The sequence below is a fragment of the Meriones unguiculatus genome, chromosome 3, assembly GCF_030254825.1.
Source record: "Meriones unguiculatus strain TT.TT164.6M chromosome 3, Bangor_MerUng_6.1, whole genome shotgun sequence".
NCBI classification, from domain to species: Eukaryota; Metazoa; Chordata; class Mammalia; order Rodentia; family Muridae; genus Meriones; species Meriones unguiculatus.
In genome coordinates, this window is record NC_083351.1 from 88,810,345 (window position 1) to 88,828,989 (window position 18,645).

Here is an 18,645-nt window from a genome sequence, read left to right on the forward strand (position 1 = left end):
TAAGGGATATGGTTATTCTTACATTTAGGGCTAGGGTTAGGGTTAGGGGTTAGGGTTAGCTTTAGGGTTAGGGTTAGGGTTAGGGGTTACGGTTAGGGTTAGTGTTAGGGTTAGGGGTTAGGGTTAGGGTTAGGGTTAGGGTTAGGGGCTTAGGGTTTGGGTTAGGGTTATATCACTTTTCAGTTTTCCTGTTATAATAGTTGAACAGGCGACACGTATGTCATTTAATTTACCAAGTTTTGCTTTGCGTTTCTGTTCTTTCTTTGGAAATTTGTTTCTGTGCCATACAGTGCGAGATAACACTTTTCGGTTTCCCTGTATTCCTAATTGAGCGAGTGACACACATGTGATTCAGTTTACAAAGTAGTGCTTTTCATTTACGTTCTTTACTTGGAAACTTGTTCCTGTTAGGAACAAGTTAGGGTTAGGGTTAGGGTTAGGGTTAGGGTTAGGGTTAGGTTAGGGCTGGGTAAGGGATATGGTTAGGGTTACGGTTAGGGTTAGGGTTGGGGGTTAGGATTAGCGTTAGGGTTAGGGTTAGGGTTAGGGGTTAGGGTTATGGTTAGGGTTAGGTTAGGGCTGGATAAGGGATAGGGTTAGGGTCAGTGTTAGGGTTAGGGTTAGGGGGTTAGGGTTAGGGTTAGGGTTAGGGTTAGGGTTAGGGTTATATCCCTTTTCACTTTTCCTGTTATTATAATTGAATAGGCGACACATATGTGAATTAGTTTACAAAGTTGTGCTTTGCGTATCTGTTCTTTCTATCAAACTTGTTTCTGTGCCGTACAGTGCGAGATAACACTTCTCAGTTTTTCTGTATTCCCTAATTGAGCGAGCGACACAGAGGTGATTCTGTTTAAAAGTAGTGGTTTGCTTTTCTCTTCTTTCATTGGAAACATTTTCTTGTGCTGTACAGTGAGATATATCACTTTTCAGTTTTCCTGTATTCCTAATGGAGCGAGCGACACACATGTGATTTAGTTTACAAAGTAGTGCTTTTCTTTTTTGTTCTTTCATTTGAAACTTGTTTCTGTGCTATACAGTGTGATATATCACTTTTCAGTTTTCCTATTGTAATAATTGAATGGGCGACACGTATGTCATTAAGTTTACAAAGTTGTGCTTTGCCTTTCTGTTCTTTCGATGGAAACTTGTTTCTGTGCCGTACAGTGCGAGATAACACTTTTCGGTTTTCCTGTATTCCTAATTGAGCGAGTGACACACATGTGATTCAGTTTACAAAGTGGTGCTTTTCATTTACATTCTTTCCTTGGAAACTTTTTCCTGTTAGGAACAAGTTAGGGTTAGGGTTAGGGTTAGGGTTAGAGTTCGGGTTAGGGTTAGGTTAGGGCTGGGTAAGGGATATGGTTAGGGTTACGGTAAGGGTTAGGGTTAGGGTTAGGGGTTAGGGTTAAGGTTAGGGTTAGGGTTAGGGGCTTAGTGTTAGGGTTAGGGTTATATCACTTTTCAGTTTTCCTGTTATAATAATTGAACAGGCGACACATATGTGAATTAGTTTACAAAGTTTTGCTTTGTGTTTCTGTTATTTTGTTGGAAACTTGTTACTGTGCTGTACAGTGCGTTATATCACTTTTCAGTTTTCCTGTTATAATAATTGAACAGGCGACACGTATGTCATTTAATTTATAAAGTTGTGCTTTGCGTTTCTGTTCTTTCTTTGGAAATTTGTTTCTGTGCCATACAGTGCGAGATAACACTTTTCGGTTTCCCTGTATTCCTAATTGAGTGAGCGACACACATGTGATTCAGTTTACAAAGTAGTGCTTTTCATTTACGTTCTTTCCTTGGAAACTTGTTCCTGTTAGGAATAAGTTAGGGTTAGGGTTAGGGTTAGCTTTAGGTTAGGGCTGGGTAAGGGATATGGTTATTCTTACATTTAGGGCTAGGGTTAGGGTTAGGGGTTAGGGTTAGCTTTAGGGTTAGGGTTAGGGTTAGGGGTTACGGTTAGGGTTAGTGTTAGGGTTAGGGGTTAGGGTTAGGGTTAGGGTTAGGGTTAGGGGCTTAGGGTTTGGGTTAGGGTTATATCACTTTTCAGTTTTCCTGTTATAATAGTTGAACAGGCGACACGTATGTCATTTAATTTACCAAGTTTTGCTTTGCGTTTCTGTTCTTTCTTTGGAAATTTGTTTCTGTGCCATACAGTGCGAGATAACACTTTTCGGTTTCCCTGTATTCCTAATTGAGCGAGTGACACACATGTGATTCAGTTTACAAAGTAGTGCTTTTCATTTACGTTCTTTACTTGGAAACTTGTTCCTGTTAGGAACAAGTTAGGGTTAGGGTTAGGGTTAGGGTTAGGGTTAGGGTTAGGTTAGGGCTGGGTAAGGGATATGGTTAGGGTTACGGTTAGGGTTAGGGTTGGGGGTTAGGATTAGCGTTAGGGTTAGGGTTAGGGTTAGGGGTTAGGGTTATGGTTAGGGTTAGGTTAGGGCTGGATAAGGGATAGGGTTAGGGTCAGTGTTAGGGTTAGGGTTAGGGGGTTAGGGTTAGGGTTAGGGTTAGGGTTAGGGTTAGGGTTATATCCCTTTTCACTTTTCCTGTTATTATAATTGAATAGGCGACACATATGTGAATTAGTTTACAAAGTTGTGCTTTGCGTATCTGTTCTTTCTATCAAACTTGTTTCTGTGCCGTACAGTGCGAGATAACACTTCTCAGTTTTTCTGTATTCCCTAATTGAGCGAGCGACACAGAGGTGATTCTGTTTAAAAGTAGTGGTTTGCTTTTCTCTTCTTTCATTGGAAACATTTTCTTGTGCTGTACAGTGAGATATATCACTTTTCAGTTTTCCTGTATTCCTAATGGAGCGAGCGACACACATGTGATTTAGTTTACAAAGTAGTGCTTTTCTTTTTTGTTCTTTCATTTGAAACTTGTTTCTGTGCTATACAGTGTGATATATCACTTTTCAGTTTTCCTATTGTAATAATTGAATGGGCGACACGTATGTCATTAAGTTTACAAAGTTGTGCTTTGCCTTTCTGTTCTTTCGATGGAAACTTGTTTCTGTGCCATACAGTGCGAGATAACACTTTTCAGTTTTCCTGTATTCCTAAATAAGCGAGCGACACACATGTGATTCCATTTAAAAGTAGTGCTTTGCTTTTCTGTTCTTTCTTTGGAAACTTGTTCCTGTGCTGTACAGTGCGATATATCACTTTTCAGTTTTCCTGTATTCCTAATGGAGCGAGTGACACACATGTGATTCAGTTTACAAAGTAGTGATTTTCATTTACGTTCTTTTGTTGGAAACTTGTTCTTGTGCTGTACAGTGAGATATATCACTTTTCAGTTTTCCTGTATTCCTAATGGAGCGAGTGACAAACATGTGATATAGTTTACAAATTAGTGCTTTTCTTTTTTGTTCTTTCATCTGAAACTTGTTCCTGTTTGTACAGTGCGTTATATCACTTTTCAGTTTTCCTGTTATAATAATTGAACTGGCGACATGTATGTGATTTAGTTTACAAAGTTGTGATTTGCGTTTGTGTTCTTTCTATAGAAACTTGTTCCTGTGCCATACAGTGCGAGATAACACTTTTCAATTTTCTTGTATTCCTAAATGAGTGAGCGACAAACATGTGATTCCGTTTAAAAGTAGTGCATTACTTTTCTGTTCTTTCTTTGGAAACTTGTTCCTGTGCTGTACAGTGCAATATATCACTTTTCAGTTTTCCTGTATTCCTAATTCAGCGAGCGACACACATGTGATTCAGTTTAGAAAGTAGTGCTTTGCATTTACGTGTTTTTGTTGGAAACTTGTTCCTTTTAGGAACAAGTTAGGGTTAGGGTTAGGGTTAGGGTTAGGTTTAGGGTAGGCTTAGGGTTAGGGTTAGGGTTAGGGTTTGGGTTAGGTGTTAGGGTTAGTGTTAGGGTGAGGGTTAGGGTTTTAGGGTTAGTGTTAGGGTTCGGGTTATATCACTTTTCAGTTTTCTTTTTATAATAATTGAACAGGTGACACATATGTGAATTAGTTTACAAAGTTGTGTCTTCACAGCACATTTGTCTACAGTCTTTCAGCCAGGGTCTCAGTCATACTGAGTAGACAGAGTCCACCTTGGACCCATGAGACAGATCCACAGACATGCTTTTGCAAGCACTGTGAGCCAATGTTTTCTACTCTCCCTATGATATTTTTCTGTGACTAAGAGAAAATAAAATTGCCCCTCTCAAACTTCAAGTTGTTGATATAGCAAGATATTTCTCTCAAGATTTTTCACCTAAAAATGTAATATGACAATGCTTGTATTGATATAAAAGTTATAGTGGGTGGTTTCTCAAAAGTTTGAAGACCACGCTTGGGGGGAGGGAGGTGTTATGCCCTTGTGCCTTTGGCTGCTCTGGTATGCACCCAATTTGGGTACTGCAAATTAAATCAGAAGGTGATATACAGCAGGCCTATACCCAACATCAAACTCAATGGAGAGAAACTTAAATCATTCCCACTGAAATTAGGGACAAGGCAAGGCTGTCCACTCTCTCCATATCTCTTCAACATTGTTCTTGAAGGCCTAGCTAGAGCAATAAGACAATTGAAGGAGATCAAGGGGATACACATTGGAAAGGAAGAAGTCAAAGTATCACTGTTTGCAGATGATATGATAAGTGACCCCAAAAACTCTACCAGGGAACTCCTACAGCTGACAAACACCTTCAGCAAAGTGGCCGGATACAAAATTAACTCAAAAAAATCAGTATCCCTCCTGTATACAAAAGACAAAAGTGCTGAGAAAGAAATTAGGGAAACAACACCCTTCACAATAGCCACAAATGACAAAGTACCTTGGAGTAACCGTAACCAAGCAAGTCAAAGACTTGAATGAAAAAAATTTCAAGTCTCTGAAGAAAGAATTAGAAGAAAATATCAGAAGATGGAAAGATCTCCCATGCTCATGGCTTGGCAGGATTAACATAGTAAAAATGGCCATCTTACCAAAAGCAGATTCAATGCAATTCCCGTCCAATTACCAACACAATTCTTTACAGACCTTGAAAGAAAAATTCTCACCTTCATATGGAACAACAAGAAACCCAGAATTGCTATAACAATTCTCTACAGTAAAAGATCACCAGGAGGTATCTCCATCCCTGATCTCAAGCTGTACTATAGAACAACAATACTAGAAACTGCATGGTACTGGCATAGAAACAGACTTGTGGATCAATGGAATCGAATAGAAGACCCTGACATAAATCTAATGGGCACTAATGGGCACCTGATTTTCAAAAAAGATGCCAAATTCATTCAATGGAAAAAAGACAGCATCTTCAACAAATGGTGCTGGTCTAACTGGAAGTCTACATGTAGAAAAAAATGCAAATAGATCCATACTTATCATCCTGCACAAAACTAAAGTCCAAGTGATTCAAAGACCACATCATAAAACCAGTCACACTAAACTGCTTTGAAGAAAAAGTGGGGAATACCCTTGAACTCATTGTCACAGAAGACAACATCCTGAACAGAACAGCAACAGTGCAGGCTCTAAGAACATCAATCAATAAATGGGACCTCATGAAACTGAAAAGCTTCTATACAGCAAAGGACACTGTTCTCAGAGCAAAATGACAGCCTACAGATTGAGAAGAGATCTTCACCAACCTTACATCTGACAGAGGTCTAATATCCAGTATATATAAAGAATTAAAGAAGTTAAACAGCAAAAAATATCAAGTAATCCAATTAAAAAGTGGGGAACAGAGCTAAAGAGAGAATTCTCTGTAGAGGAATATCGAATGGCAGAGAAACACTTAAAGAAATGCTTAACCTCATCAGCCATCAGGGAAATGCAAATCAAAACGACCTTAAGATTTCACCTTACACCCATCAGAATGGCTAAGATCAAAAACTCAAGAGACAACACATGCTGGAGAGGTTGTGGAGAAAGGGGAACCCTCCTCCACTGCTGGTGGGAATGTAAACTTGTACAACTACTCTGGAAATCTATCTGGCGCTTTCTCAGACAACTAAGAATAGCGCTTCCTCAAGATCCAGCCATACCACTCCTAGGCATATATCCAAAAGAGGCTCAAGTACACAATAAGGACATTTGCTCAACCATGTTTGTAGCAGCTTTATTTGTAATAGCCAGAAGCTGGAAACAGCCCAGATGTCCCTCAACTGAAGAATGGATGCACAAAATGTGCTATATCTACACAATAGAATATTACTCAGCAATAAAAAACAAGGAAATCATGAAATTTGCAGGTAAATGGTGGGATCTGGAAAAGATCATCTTGAGTGAGCTATCCCAGAAGCAGAAAGATGTACACAGTATATACTCACTCATATAGACATACAATACAGGATAAACCTACTAAAATCTGTACACCTAAAGAAACTAATCAAGAGGGAGGACTCTTGATAAAATGCTCAATTCATATCCAGACAGGCAAAAAGGCTGGATATCAGAAGAAGGAGAAAAGGGGGAACAAGTCAGGAGCCTGACACAGAGGACCTCTGAAAGCTCTGCTCTGCAGACTATCAATGCAGATACTGAGACTTATGGGCAACCTTTGAGCAGAGTGCAGGGAATCCTAGGAAAGAAGTGGGAAACAGTAAGATCTGGAGAGGACAGGAACTCCATAAGGAGAGCAACAGAACCAAAAAAATCTGCGAACAGGGGTCTTTCCTGAGACTGCTATTCCAACCAAGGGCTATGCATGGAAACAACCTAAGACCCCTGCACAGATGTAACCCATGGCAGTTCAGTATCCAAGTGGGTTCCATTGTGATAGGAACAGGGACTGTCTCTGACATGAAATGATTGGCCTGCTCTTTAATTACCTCTCCCTGAGGGGAAGCAGCATTACCAGGCCACAGAAGAAGACAATGCAGCCACTCCTAATGAGACCTAACTGACTAGGATCAGAAGGAAGGAAAAGCAGTCCTCCCCTATCAGTGGACTTGGTGAGGGGCATGCATGCAGAGGGTGGAGGAAGGGAGGGATTGGGACAGGAGGAGGGAGCGAACCTCGTGGGGGGGATACAAAGTGAATAAAGTGTAATTAATAAAGAAAAAAACACCAAGAGGGGCTGGAGAGATGGCTCAGAAGTTAAGAACACTGGCTGTTTTTCCAAAGGTTCTGAGCTCAGTTCCCACATGGTGGCTCATAACCATCTATAATGAGATCTTCTTCCTTTTTCTGCCATGCAGGTAAACATGCAGGCAGAATACTGTATAAACTCTAACTAAACAAATTAAAAAAAAACAAACAAACCGAAGAGCTACAAAAGAATACTTAAAGCAAAATGGCCACCCTATAACTCACATATACACAACACATACTTAATAATAATACAAGTTGGATTAGAACCTGTGAGAGGAAATTAACTTAAAATAATATAAAATAAGGACTTTTAAAATAAGGCAATGACTCACTTATTAAAAGATCTTTCAACTAGTTTCTGGAAAAACTAAAATAAAGCAACCTCACAGAGCTCTGTGTTCTGCCTCTTATAGATTCCTAAGCTTGATACCTAAGATCTTACCATGTGGTTTGGCTTATTCTGAACTTTGGAGTTTACTACATACATCAGACTACCTTAAAACTAGAAATAACCTTCTGGATTGCTGAATTAAGTCATGTATCACCATATCTGACCAATTCTTTTCTTAAGTAATTTTGAATGAAAGGTAAAAGTAGTCCACTAAAAAATTGGTACAGCGAGCCCTGCACCTGGCCTGGGCAACACAATGAAGGTGGCCCTGATGATGAAAGCACAGGTGAGCCAGACCCAAGGATATGAGAGCAGGAGAGCTTGACCTCTGCAGCACTTGAGACTGGGCCCTAGGCCTTGACTGGGCAGCATAATGGAGTTAGTTCTGGGGCTAGATCATGGAAATGCAGACTTGAGCTCCAGTGATCCAGCCCCAGGGGGTATGAAAGCAGGAGAGCTGGCCCTGTCCCCTGTAGGTGACCGTATTGGGTGAGCTAGCTAGGGCAGTGCTAGAAAGATCATCCTGATGGTGTGGATATGGGAGAGCTGACAGGATGACCAACTCATTTACCACCCAAGCACAGATCTGGGACTTTGAATAGGCCCTCCCCAAAATCTACTTCATCTATGAACTGTTGGAACATGCAGAAAAGCTGGCCCTGCTGATCCAAAGCAGTGGGATCTCCATGACACATGGCACCAAAAGGTAGGCCCAGGGGAGTCCACAGTAAGGAACCCATGTTGATGGTATAGCAGAGGCAAGAGGCCTCCAGTTAGTGCAATGAACATTTGCAAGTGGGGTTATGTAGACAAAAGAATATACCATAGGACACACTGTGACAAACTGCAGCTTCCACAAGAGGTTTTCTATGATTTCTTTCTTTTTTTTTTTAATTTATTTTATCTTTGTTTTTTTATTTTCTTTTGGGGGGTTGGTTGCAGGGACAGAGGGTAGATAGGAAGGTAGGAAGGGATGGGGAGATGAATGAGATGAAGATGAATAGTGTGAAACTCACAAAGAATCAATAAAAAATTTCGTGCAGGTCTCCAAGATTTGAGTCTAATATCCTCCCTTGCCTACTTACTGTCAGGCAATGAAAACTGTTTGCTCTACCCTGATAGTTTAGCTGCATCTCTGATGGTTTGGAAAAGGCAGTGAGAGTTGGATGTGTACTCTCAAAGGACTGCTTTTGACTGGAAACTCCACCTTTCTTCCAAACTGTCCAAGAGTCAAACACAAGGTCTAACAAAACAGCCGTGGGTCAAAGGATTATCATATCTTCTTCAACCCACTGGCCTCCTTTTACTAATAAGGAAAAGGAGTCCCAGAAGGACCCGGTTGTTTGTGCTGCTTCACCCGTGCTCAGCGCCACGTTTTATTCACAAATTTGAGATTTTTAACTCAGTTGTTCTTTCCCTACTGCATACAGCCTTCTCCTTCTACCCACCTTTAATGTGTGCTTCCCTCTGGTCTGTCATCTCTGAGGCAGCTCATATTAAGCCACATATGTAGATACATATAAACAGATGGGGGTTGCCTACATAAGGGCTTGCCGTGTATGAGTGAATAGACTACTTTCATCAGCTATTACAAGAGAAAATAATGCTTACCTGTAAGGCTCTCATTAGAATCACATCCTTCATTATATCATGTTATAGATGGGGATACCCAGCAGAGAAGACTGGTGGCCACCCTGCTGTATAACTGAGGGAACCTGGATTAGGGCCACAAAGCACAGCACTTGTGTCCTTGTGCTTGATGACTATACTCAAAAATTTCCCACAATTTCACTCATATACAGTTTTAAATTTAAGAAAACAGGGCCACCCAGTTCACTGCCCAGCTCCCTGGCTGCTTCAGGGAAACATCTCCCTAAAAGCCTGTGCTTGAGCATTTTCTCATGGCCCTAGGAGCTCAGTGGACCTCAGTGCAGGAAGAGCCACATCACTGAGACACATGGAGAAGAAAGGGTAGGCTTCAGCAAGCAGAAGGGACTCCCAGAATGTCCAGCTTGTATTGTGAATGGAAATCTAGACTCTGCCTGTGCCCCTCTCAGTGACTTGAGCTGTCTGCAGCAGCAAACTTTGGCATGCTCTGGAAACAGCTCTTGGTTTTGGAGCAGAATGATTCCTGACAGACAGGGCTCCTAATTTCTTTATAATTTTTAAAATAAAAGGGAAGAGGAGTCTTGGACACTTCTAAATGCCTTTCTAATTTTTAAAATGAAAGGGGAGAGGAGCCTCACATATTTAGTATTTGGAAGAATTTGAATATGCCTCCTCTTCTTTATCTAAAATGCTGGGAAGATTCATGATGCAGACATGTCTTTAGTGCTAAGTTAACTTTGTTACTATTGTGGTTATTGCTAGGAATTTTGATCACCAGCTAAGGCTCACTCTAAATCTTCCCTGATAAATCCCACCTCACATCATCACAGTGTGTCCAACAATGAATTTATAGTGAGTCCCAGTACTCTCTGGCTTATCTTAAGTGTTGAACATTGGCCAGCCTATCCTTGCATACACAGATATAGGCAGAGAATACTTCTTCAGAATAAGGCAAGATAAAAGTCATTGCTTCTTTGTCTAATGGTGTATTCCTGAGAAGAATACATAGGCCATGTCTTCACAGCACATTTGTCTACAGTCTTTCAGCCAGGGTCTCAGTCATACTGAGTAGACAGAGTCCACCTTGGACCCATGAGACAGATCCACAGACATGCTTTTGCAAGCACTGTGAGCCAATGTTTTCTACTCTCCCTATGATATTTTTCTGTGACTAAGAGAAAATAAAATTGCCCCTCTCAAACTTCAAGTTGTTGATATAACAAGATATTTCTCTCAAGATTTTTCACCTAAAAATGTAATATGACAATGCTTGTATTGATATAAAAGTTATAGTGGGTGGTTTCTCAAAAGTTTGAAGACCACGCTTCGGGGGAGGGAGGTGTTATGCCCTTGTGCCTTTGGCTGCTCTGGTATGCACCCAATTTGGGTACTGCAAATTAAATCAGAAGAATGACTGTTCCCAGAGTTTCATCTCTAGGCTCTACTGTGGACTTTCCATTATCTGCTTTCTCCTGTGCTTGACACAAGATGCAGCTTTGAGACTACTGTGAATTAATGTATAGAAAACACCTATCAGAGATTCTGATAAATTACAGTTACTCAGGAAATGCTATTTGTCTCTAATGTAGTAAATACACAAAGAACGAAAATGAACAGGAACATTTCTGATGTCTGGCTGGAAGCAGGAAGACCATGTCAGCATGGTCCGAGGAACCTGAGAATGGCTGTCTCCCAAATCTCCCTTAGTCAGATTTGTTATCCATCATGCCACTGGCCCCAGCTGTGGTTGTATTCTCATACCCAGTGAGGGGACCTGCTGAAGCTTGCATTCAGGGTTGCCTTTGGCAGGTCCTGAATGTGAACCCCAGGTTCTTCCTTTGCTGCTCATTCCAGCAACCATTAAAACTGCTGCATAGAGAAAAGGGTCATGAACACCGATTTTGTACCAGTTGGCTTGCAAAATGTAATGTCCTAGGCAAAGCTTCCTGGGGGACACAGTCTCTGTCTCCTTCCACAGAATTAAGTGTCACCTTGAATTTGCAGTTCATCATCTTCATGGATGTGTGCACTTTTAGATCCCTGGAAACAATGCTTTCGTATTAAACTCCTTAGTTAATAACAAATATTGTGTGTGTTTCTGTGTAGGTATGTGTTTTGTGTGTGTTTTCTGTCTTTGTGGGGGTGGCAAGCCGATAATCATGTGTATGTATGTAGGTATGCATACATGTATGTGAACATGTGTGGAGGCCAGATATCAGCCTTGCAGAACCTCTCACTGCTATCTGGAACTGTACCTAATGAGTCCCAGGGACCAGTCTCTCCACCTTCCCAACATTTGGGTTACAAGCATGCGCTGCCATGCCCCACTCTTTTTTTGTATCCTGGGAATCAAATTCAGGTTCCTTTTACTTGTTGTAGCCAGCATTTAATCAACTGAACCATCTCCACAGCCCCAAGTTAAACATTATAAAGTATGAGCAGAGTGCACATATTTTTGAGACTTTTCCCGCATAGATCCAGGTGTCCTGTTTGCTTAGAGTTAATCTCAATGCTTCTGATTCACCACATCCTGGTGTAAGGTGGACCACTAAAGACCCGTCTGCCATCTTCTTTGCCCACAGTCTTTTCCTTTCTTTGCCTGTTGTAAGCAGCGCTGCAGTGGACATCCTTGTGCCTTCCTCCTTGTGAGGGCTGTGCTGGGCAGAAGCAGGAATAGTTATGCTCTGTGATGGCACAGGGGGTAAGTGCTCAGTCAGGGTGTGTGAATAGCATTACTAGTTGATCTCAAAGGCAGTGTGTGGGTTTAACTCACACTGTGACTTGCATTCTCAGTGCCCCACATCCCTTCAACACCTTGGTACTGTCCTCTAACTCTGTCTTTGCAAATCCTTCCTGCTCACATATGCCTTCTGTGTTGGATTATCCAGTATAGATCTAGCATACTTCTACCTACTCCCTCAGGTCCAGCATTGTCACAGAATGTGGTCAGGAAGGTACTAGGTCTGGCAAGGAACCATAGCCTTCACTGTTGAGTAGAAAATTCTAGAAGCAATTTGTAGGTTTTAAACTTGTACATTTCTCAGTACTGTGATGAAGTGTGAAATCAGCCTCCATCTTGCCAAGGGTCACTGTTTAACCATGTTTTCCCACTGTATGTGCATCACCCACCTAGCTAGTACCTGTCTCAGCCATGAGACGGCTGTAGTGAGAGCACCTTGCTTTTATTAAAATAGTTCTTGTTTTATTTACTATGGCCCCAATAGACAGGAGCGGTGGTGCTGGCTATCTGAATACTCCAAAGAGAAGATCTAAGACAAGAACCAGTGAACTGTGAAGACAAGAAAAAAATATGATGCTGGTCCTCTTGCCACACCTTGGACTGTGAAAGCTATGATCTTACAGTGCACTAGCATGGAAAGGATGGTGAATTTAAGGCAGCCAATAGAACTGAAAAGGTGTTCCAAACTATGCTAGAAAGCTCCAAAACTAGAGAGCTTCTGGGGCCAGTGCCATCACACCTCACTAAGAGTAAGGGATGGAGTCAGAGAGTCATGCACTGCATGAGCTGAGCATGCATGCATAGGAAGTGGCAGTGCCCAGAGGGCTAGGAGCTTTCTGAGATGTCAGGCATCTCCTGGGGGTTAGGATGCATCTCAACAGAAGTAAAGGGTCCACGATATTTTGGAGTTTCATAACATATTAAAATGTATACACACATATTTCATAAATAAATACTTTCATAAGTATGTATGTTATAATAGTAACAAAAAGTTAGTTAGAGTAAATGACAATGATCAAAAGTAATTTGTTATATGGGTAAATGCATAAAATTAATAAAATAAAAATGCATATTGAACTCCAATGGTAAGTTGCTAAAACAGAAAAACAAAAGGGAGATTGTGAAGGAAGAAACACCAGCAACAGATTTTGAAAGGTGAATGGTGTTTGGTGACATAGCAGGAGGGACTAGAGTAAACCAAAGGATGTAAAAGAAGAGAAGCAACTGAACTGGCCATTACAGATAAATAACAAGACAATGGACTTCATCCCAACTGTGTCAGTAGTTACATTCATCAGAAATCGGCCTGCATATTCTAATCACAAGATCGAGAATGCCACACCAGAGAAAGAAGGAATAGCCTCCGTTCAAAAGGTAAATGCATCTCTGTCTTTGTTCCATTGCTGTGATAAAACACTATGACCAAAAGCACCTTGGGGAGGAAATGGTTTATTTCATCTTACTACTCTCAGGTATTTGTATCACTGTGAGAAGTCACAGCAGGAACACAAAGAAGAAAGCTGGAGGCAGAAACTGAAGCAGAGACTATGGAAGAAAGCTTCTGATGGCTCACTTCATGGCTTGCTTTCAGGACTACGTGACCAGGGGTGGCACCACTCCCAGTGGGCTGGGCCTTTCAACATCAATCATTAATGAAGAAAATGCACTACAAACTTGCCTCCAGGCAGTCTTGAAGAAGGCATTTTTCTCAACTGAGGCATTGAGGCTACTCTTTCCAAATAACTCTAGATAGAATCAGGATGTGGGACAGTCTTGGAAGGCTGGGACCATAGGCTGTCCTACAAGGCTGCAACATTTCAAGATGGCAAACCCAGGTCACAGAGCCCTGGGTTATGGTGTTTGCTGATGTCTTCCAGGCTAAAGTGAATCACAGAGCCAAGTGCAAAGCAGTGTGGAAAGGGACACAAAAGCAGGGGTACTGGGAGGTTGTTGGCATTGGTAGAGCAGCCTTCCACATGCATGACATGAATAAAAGCAATAAGCTAAGGGAAAGAATAGAAAATATGTGTTGTACAAGTATTAATTAATCATAAGAATTGAGATGGATATATTAATATTACACAAAATAGAATCCTAAACTTGGCTTTGCCCAAACTTTGGCAAAGTCCAAAGAACATTATGCCAAAGCAAGTTACCATTGAAGAAAAAAAACAAAAAAAAACAAACTAACAAACAAACAAGAAACATCAAAAGGAAGTTAACCAGTGTTGCCTAATAGATGAAAATGCAATGAAAACTGAGTAGATGGTGTTGCCAGCTGAACCACAGTGAAAAACTCAAGTATCAGCAGTTCTTGGACAGTGAGTGGGAGGAGAGAGGAAACCGCAAAGGCATTCCATAGGAAGAGAAGTGCAAAGGACTTAACAGCAGTAACTAGCTTTTCTACTTAATGAAGCTGAAAAGGAAGCACTGGCCAAACTCAACGTAAGTAGGAAAAACAAAACAAAACAAAAAAACAAGTAAAAATTCTGAGTTGACGATCTCTGTGTGGTTTAAGTTTTATCAATGTCTCTTTTACAAATGTGGGTGGCCTTGTATTTGGGGCATAGATGTTCAGGATTGTGATGTCTTCTTCTTCTTGGAATTTACTAAGAGGAAAGTTCATAGCACTAAGTGCCTTCAAGAGGAAATTCAAGACAGCTCATTCAAGCCATTTAATGGCTCACTTAAAAACCCTAGAAAAAGAAGAAGCAGACACACCAAAAAGGAGTAGACAGCTGGAAATAATCAAACTCAGGGCTGAAATCAATCAATTAGAAACAAATAAAACAATTCAAAGAATCGATGAAACCAAAAGCTGGTTCTTTGAGAAATTCAACAAGATCAACAAACCCTTAGCCAAGCTAACTAAAAGGCAGAGAGACACCATCCAAATCAACAAAATCAGAAGTGAAAAGGGGAATATAACTACAGACACTGAGGAAGTCCAATCATTAAGGCTTACTTCCAAAGTCTATATGCTACAAAATTTGAAAATCTAAATGAAATGGACAATTTTCTTGATCGATTCCACTTACCAAAGCTGAATCAGGACCAGGTAAATCAATTAAATAGTCCTATATCTCCCAAGGAAATAGAAGCGGTCATCAAAAGTCTACCATCCAAAAAAAGTCCATGACCAGATGGTTTCAGTGCTGAACTCTACCAGACCTTCAAAGAAGAGCTAACTCCAATTCTCTTCAAACTATTCCACAAAATAGAAACAGAAGGAACTTTACCAAACTCATTCTATGAAACCACAGTCACTTTGGTACCTAAACCACACAAAAACCCAACAAAGAAAGAGAATTTCAGGCCAATTTTCTCCCTCATGAACATTGATGCAAAAATACTCAACAAAATACTTGCAAACCAAATACAAGAACACATCAAAGATATTATCCACTATGACCAAGTAGGCTTCGTCCCAGGCATGCAGGGGTGGTTCAATATATGGAAATCCATCAATGTGATCCACCATATTAACAAACTGAAAGAAAAAAAAAACCACATGATAATCTCCCTAGATGCTGAAAAAGCATTTGACAAAATCCATTCATGTTTAAAGTCTTGGAGAGATCAGGGATACAAGGCACATATCTAAACATAGTAAAGGCGATATACAGCAAGCCTATAGCCAACATCAAACTGAATGGAGAGAAACTTAAAGCAATCCCACTGAAATCAGGGACTAGGCAAGGCTGCCCACTCTCTCCATATCTCTTCAACATAGTCCTGGAAGTCCTTGCTAGAGCAATAAGACAGTTGAAGGAGATCAAGGGGATAAAAATTGGAAAGGAAGAAGTCAAATTATCACTAATTGCAAATGACATGATAGTATACGTGAGTGACCCCAAAAACTCTACCAGGGAACTCCTACAGCTGATAAACACTTTCAGCAAAGTGGCTGGATAAAAAATTAACTCAAAAAAATCAGTAGCACTCCTGTATACAAAAGACAAAAGGGCTGAGAAAGAAATTAGGGAAACAACACCCTTCCCAATAGCCACAAATGACATAAGGTACCTTGGAGTAACCCTAACCAAGGAAGTCAAAGACTTGTATGAAAAAAAATTTCAAGTCTCTGAAGAAAGAATTAGAAGAAGATATGAGAAGATGGAAAGATCTCCCATGCTCATGGCTTGGCAGGATTAACATAGTAAAAATGGCCATCTTACCAAAAGCAATCTACAGATTCATTGCAATTCCCATCAGATTACCAACACAATTCTTTACAGACCTGGAAAGAAAAATTCTTAACTTCATATGGAATAACAAGAAAACCAGATTTTCTAAAACAATAAAAGATCTTCTTGAGGTATCTCCATTCCTGATCTTAAGCTGTACTATAGAGGAACAGTTATAAAAACTGCATGGTACTAGCATAGAAACAGAATGGTGGATGAATGGAACCAAATAGAGGACCCAGAAAAAAAAAACCCACACACTTATGGACACCTGATCTTAAACAAAGATGCTAAAACCATACAATGGAGAAAAGATAGCATCTTCAAGAAATGGTGCTGGTCTAACTGGATGTCTACATGTAGAAAAATGAAAATAGATCCATACTTATCACCCTGTACAAAACTAAAGTCTAAGTAGATCAAATACATCAACATAATGCAGTCTTTGTGAGGTTTAGGTACCAAGGTGATTGTGGCTTCATAGAATGAGTTTGGTAGTATTCCTTTTGTTTCTATTTTGTGGAATACTTTGAAGAGTATTGGTGTTAGCTCCTCTTGAGCTATCCCAGAAGCAGAAAGATGCACACGGTATATACTCACTCATATAGACATATAATATAGGATAAACCTACTAAAATCTGTACACCTAAAGAAACTAATCAAGAGGGAGGACTCTTGATAAAGTGCTCAATTCCTATCCAGAAAAGCAAAGAGGCTGGACATCAGAAGAAGGAGAAAAGAGGGAACAAGTCAGGAGCCTGACACAGAGGACCTCTGAAAGCTCTGCCCTGCAGACTATCAATGTAGATGCTGAGACTTATGGGCAACCTTTGGGCAGAGTACAGGGAATCTTATGAAAGAAGTGGGAAACAGTAAGATCTGGAGAAGACAGGAACACCACAAGGAGAGCAATAGAACCAAAAAAATCTGAGAACAGGGGTCTTTCCTGAGGCTGATATTCCAACACAAGGACTATGCATGGAGACAACCTAAGACCCCTGTACAGATGTAGCCCATGGCAATTCAATTCATTATCCAAGTGGGTTCCATTGTGATAGGAACAGGGACTGTCTCTGACATGAAATGATTGGCTTGCTCCTTAATTATCTCCCCCTGAGGGGAAGCAGCATTACTAGGCCACAGAAGAAAACAATGCAGCCACTCCTGATGAGACCTAATTGATTAGGATCACAAGGAAGGAAAAGAAGACCTCCCCTATCAGTGGACTTGGGGAGGGGCATTCATGCAGAGGGTGGAGGAAGGAAGGGATTGGGACGGGAGGAGGGATAAAACCACAGGGTGGACACAAAGTGAATAAAGTGTAATTAATAAATAAAAAAAGACCTCAACATAAAACTGGACACATTAAATCGGTTAGAAAAAAAAGTGGGAAATACCCTTGAACTCATTGGCACAAGAGACAACTTCCTGAACAGAACACCAACAGCACAGGCTCTAAGGGCAACAATCAATAAATGGGACCTCATGAAACTGAAAAGCTTCTGTAAATCAAAGGACACCGTTTGTCAAAACAAAACGAATGCCTACAGATTGGGAAAGAATCTTCACCAACCCTCTATCTGATGGAGGACTAATATCCAGTATATATAAAGAACTAAAGAAGCTGAAAAACAGCAAACCAAGTACTCCAATTAAAAAAAATGGGGAACAGAGCTAAACAGAGAATTCTCTGGAGAGGAATATCGAATGGCAGAGAAACACTTAAAGAAATGCTCAACCTCATCAGCCATCAGGGAAATGCAAATCAAAATGACCCTGAGATTTTACCTTACACCCATCAGAATGGCTAAGATCAAAAACTCAAGAGACAACACATGCTGGAGAGATTGTGGAGAAAGGGAAACCCTCCTCCACTGCTGGTGGGAATGTAAACTTGTACAACCACTCTGGAAATCTATCTGGCTTTTCTCAGACAACTAAGAATAGCGCTTCCTCAAGATCCAGCCATACCACTCCTAGGCATATATCCAAAAGAGGCTCAAGTACACAATAAGGACATTTGCTCAACCATGTTTGTAGCAGCTTTATTTGTAATAGCCAGAAGCTGGAAACAGCCCAGATGTCCCTCAACTGAAGAATGGATGCAGAAATTGTAGTACATCTACACAATGGGGTACTACTCAGCAATGAAAACTAAGGAAATCATGAAATTTGCAGGTAAATGGTGGGACCTGGAAAGGATCATCCTGAGTGAGCTGTCCCAGAAGCAGAAAGACACACACGGTATATACTCACTCATATGAACATATAACATAGGATAAACCTATGAAAAATTGTACATCTAAAGAAACTAAGCTAGAGAGAGGACCCTGACTAAAACGCTCAATCCCCATCCTGAAAGACAAAGAGGATGGACATCAGAAGAAGAAGAAAACAGGAAATAACCTAGGAACCTGCCACAGAGGGCCTCCAAAAACCTCTGAACTGCAGACTATCAAAGCAGACGCTGAGACTTATGGCCAAAGGTTGGGCAGAATGCATAGAATTTTATGTAAGAAGTGGGAAATAGTAAGAGCTGGAGAGGATGGGAACCACACAAGGAGAGCAATAGAACCAGAAAATTTGAACACAGGGAACTTCACAGAGACTCATACTCCAACTAAGGACTATTCATGGAGATAACCTAGAACC